The sequence below is a fragment of the Hibiscus syriacus genome, unplaced genomic scaffold (genome assembly GCF_006381635.1).
Source record: "Hibiscus syriacus cultivar Baekdansim isolate YM2019G1 unplaced genomic scaffold, ASM638163v2 tig00010050_pilon, whole genome shotgun sequence".
NCBI classification, from domain to species: Eukaryota; Viridiplantae; Streptophyta; class Magnoliopsida; order Malvales; family Malvaceae; genus Hibiscus; species Hibiscus syriacus.
In genome coordinates, this window is record NW_024062206.1 from 399,824 (window position 1) to 404,504 (window position 4,681).

General features: G+C 37.4%; 1 pseudogene; it reads right to left on the reverse strand.

Annotated features, from left to right (window-relative positions):
• Window positions 1–442: 442 nt before the first annotated feature.
• On the reverse strand, window positions 443–4,681 carry LOC120203587 (annotated as a pseudogene).

Sequence of the window (4,681 nt, forward strand, 5' to 3'; positions counted from 1 at the left end):
TTTCACTTCAATTTATATTCTATCAATTTTATTTTAATTAAAAATAATTCAATAAATTTAATTATCTAATATGCTAACTTCAATCATTGTCTTATTGAAAGAAAATAAATAAAATAAAAATAAGAAAGAGGAGGACTAAAATTAGGGTGGCTAGGTGAGATAACAGACCTAATTAAGGAATTGATTATTTAATGTGATCTTTAAACTCAGAAAAAATTCGACTAAACTTTTTTACCAATAATTTTTGTTATTGCATGTTATGATGTTAACGTATCAATTTATGATACTAACATAACAATTGATGATAATTGATGATGTGATAATCTATAGGGCTTAAACTGTTAAATAGATAGGTAAGGACACTCATCCTTAAAAAAACCAAACGAGAATGTAAAGACCAAATCATGAATGACTAGATCAGATACGATAAAAGTTGCGTACGTCAGATATAAATAAGGAACCCAATTACAAATTCTAATCGCCTTATTTCATAGCAATTCTTTCTAATCACACTTTGTTTCCCTGTCAAAACTCCATAAGCAGATAGCTTGACGAACGTAGAAGAGAAAGCCCTGAAGAAATCACCCTCATTCATGGCGAAATGTTGCATCAGACGACCTGTTCTGGGGTCCGATACCATCTCCGCATCTATTCTCAGCAGTCCTCGGCCTCGCATTGCATTAACATAGTACTGATTATCGAATCCAAATGGCGTTGGATCGTTGAGAACAAAGCTTAAACTCGAGGCTAATGATCCATCCCAACAGGTTAACCTCAAAAACGCTGCAAAAGCAGGCTCCATTGCTCTAAGCTCGCCATTTTTATGACCGTATAATCGTTTCTGTATATTTGAACAATGCGATATCCCTAGCATGTGAGCACCTGCAAAAGTAAAGATACTCAGTTAGGGATTGACAATTTAATTCGAAAACGGTAAATTCTGACTCAATTCGACCTGATAGGGTAAAGTTTTTTTTTTCTTTTTAAAGAAACTATTAAATTGAGTTTTTATATATGATAAGGTTATGTGAGGTCGAGTTCGGATGGAAGGTAGAAAATCTTCTACTCGAAATAATAATGCAACTTTTTCATTAAAATTTATAGATAATTAATATAATACTCCTTCATTTAGTTTTTAATTAAATTATTATTTTATATAGAATAAGGTTAGGTCGGATTTATATTCTAAAAATTAGATTGGATCAAGTTAAGATAGTGGAAATATGTTCTTCAAATCAGATAAAGTGTATATATTTTTTGAGTTGAGTCAAATTGAACAAAAATCTATCCTAACCTGATTCTTTGACATTTCTCTTCATGTTATTAATGCATATTGTCACGCCCCCAGAACTTCGACGCCTCACACCGTCGGAATATCAGAGTCAAGGTATGACGGGTCGTGCGGCCTTAGACGCTTTAGACGCTCCTCGGTCTTCTTGGCGACTAAGTAAGCCTTACCCAAGCTAAGTGAGTGTGCAAACTCACAAAGGTTGGAACCAAGCCCTCAAGGCTTCGGATTGTGGAAGCTTTAAACACCAACGTGGCTACGCGGAGCCACAAGGTCGGACTATCGTGTGGAAGTGCTAACACGAAGGTGGCTACTCCTGGCCACCGAGATAGGCAACAAGAACAAAGAAACTAAAGAACTCAGAAAGAATAGAGCAAATGCCTCAGAGCTTATATTACTCTCTCAAAGAGAATAATGAAATTGGGTGATTACAAATGAGGAGGAGAGCTCTCTATTTATAGGGGAGCTCCCTCTCAATTGATGGCTAAGATTATTTTACATGAAGGGCTAGGATTGATTCCCACCTAACCCAATCCCTTAAATCAAGGAAATCCCACCTAACATTATCCTTCTAGAATCCTCCAAGGAACGGGCCAGATCTGATGGTTCTGGGCAAGCCCAATAGTCTGTATAATTCTCTTACAGATATCTACTCACATGTCTCGATTCGAATCCACGAGCCTCGACAACACTGCCCCCATCGCCCTCGTCGCTCCTCTCGGACGCCTTGGAATAGATCCTTCACGGACTTGTTAAGCATTCTCCAAGAATTGGCTAAGTCTGGTGGTCAAGGTAAGCCCGATTCTCTATATTGAACCTCTTGGTCGGACACTTACACCAGTGTCTCGGACCCAAGTTTCTAGCCCGTGACAATATATATATATTCTTTCATTTCTCTTCATGTTATTAATGCATATATATATATATATATATATACGTTGAATTGAATGTCTATTTGGAAGATGTTGATGTGGTTAATTACCCAAAATGGCGACGGATTCTGCAAGAGTCATTCTTTTCTTGGAGAAAATATTGAGCATATCAGCCACTCCAGTTGTTGCAGGAGGGAGCAATACGTCTGCGAGTCGATAGCTTGGGAGTGCGACGAATCTCGCCGCCCCAACTGAACATTTATACGTGGCCCTCCAAAAGCGACGACGACTTCTTGAGCTGCCAATATGAGAATGTCGGCACAAGAGACTTATTGGGAGCATTGAGCTTCCACCATTGATTTAACAATACTTATCAACTCGAGGCCCTTCTGACTAAATATGTTTGTCGAGTCCTTAACACTCTTTAGAAGAAAGGGTGGGTTTAGTCAGGGGTATGGTTTCCGATGCAGAGAATTACAAGGGCCATATCCAGGGTAGACTAAAGGGGTGTGCTAGCTCCGAGATGCAGAACCCTCAGTTTCACCATGATGTCTACCATAGCTTAGAGAGTAAGTATTCGAGAATACTCACTAAAGCAGTTTTAAAGTAGACTAGCTTGGGCGCAAGGTCCAACACTCAAGGAGTGGGCTAGTAGAATAGAACAGATAGTAGAACATATAAAAGTAAACCTTATACCGATAGACTTGATAGCTTGAGCTTTTCAGAGATGCTTTAGTATGTTTTAGTTGTTAGCGTGGCACTGAGGTAGTTAGCTCAGCCTTCGGATGTTTTCATGGGCAGGTTAGTAGATCCAACAGTTAAAAAGCTTTCAGAGACCGATGTCCAGATCCAGTGCAGAGCAGAGTATGTCACAAGTTTCTTAAATGACATGTATATTCATGAATTCAGTTGTATTGAGTTGTAAAGTCAGTTAAGAGTCAATATGTAGGTATTTATATATTTTGAGGGCTCTCAGATGTAAAGAGTCGTTTTAAAGTATAAGAAAGTAAAAATAAGTTGGTTAACCACTTCGGTGGTTCCGTGTAGCACCTTAAATCGGTTGACTGTGTATCGTATCGATTTAGGGTGTTACAATAACTACTTTTTAACAACAACTAAGAAAATATCATCTCCACCTCTTTTTTCTTCACTCTTACATTCTCTCTTTATGTTTTCATCTCTCTCATGGAAAAACACCAGCAGCCGATTGTTCTTGCACTCATTGTGACTCTCTAGGAATGAGTCACTAACGACGATGGTGACATGATTTTTTTTCATATTATTTTCTCTCTCCTAATCAACTCTCATATTATTTTTAATAATTTTATTTAGATTGAATAAATGGTAACACATGTCAATATTTTATTGGTTGAATAAAATAAATTAATTGCTAATTGGGAAGAAGAGAATCAAACCATTGGTCAAGAGTCTGTACTTAGTCATTTAACTAGACATGAAATTTGTTATAATTTCATTAAATTAATATTTAAAATTATCAAAGAAAATCAAAGAAAAAATAAATTATCTTAACGGGGAAAAAGGAGATTCGAACCCAAAAGGTCATATATTTAACCACCAAACTTTAAATATTTTGTTGACTAGTGTAAGTATCTTAGCCAAGACATCTGCAAACCCGTTGGCTTCTCCAAAAATGTGAATGAAAGAAATTAGCTGCCGATTCATGCAAATATCCAACACTCGACGCACTAGGATAGGTCCCTCGTGTGTTTTGTTGTTCAACAGCCAATGAATTGTCACATTCAATTTCCATCTGATTGAACCAATGTGAAAGACACCCTCAATGGTTGCTATTTCATTATGTTCTCGGATCACACTCTGCCATCTCCCGATCCATCCCTCAAGTGCCTGAGGGAGTTTTCCATCCAACTGTTAACATCATTTGCTTCTTATGACCTCAACTGTTAGCTTTGACTTTCAAAATGCATTGACTCCTATTAATGGCCTTGAGATTCAGGTCATTAGAATTGCAACTTTTATTGTTAAAAGACTTAAATATAAAATAAGTGTATAAACTATACCGTTTTTTACGAATAGCTGCCTAAAGTATTTTTTGAATGATTTAGGTGTCTAATGTTACAAACGTCACCACTTTAGGCGTCTGAGTCGTAACGACTGCTAATTTTTACCGTTAAAGGGCACTTGCTGAGTTCTGGTAATTTTGAAATTTTTTATTTAAAATTAGAAACTTAAAAATATAATTTCATTTAAAAAAACCCAAAGCTTTTGAAAATCTAAAAAAGCCCCAAACTTTGAAAAAAATTATTCCAATCCCTATATCCATGCCAGTGACCTCCGTTCGCTGCCTTTGCCATCAACGAACCTCCAGCTGACCGAACCTCCACCAATGACCCAGTCACCCGACGTCCCAGCCGCTCGAAGCCACCCTAATCAACGATTTAAACCCGACGAACCTGAAACCAAAAATTGCAAAATCGAAGCACTCGACAGCTTCAACAGCATGGGCAAGGACGGTTGACAATGGCGATCGTAAGGATGACAT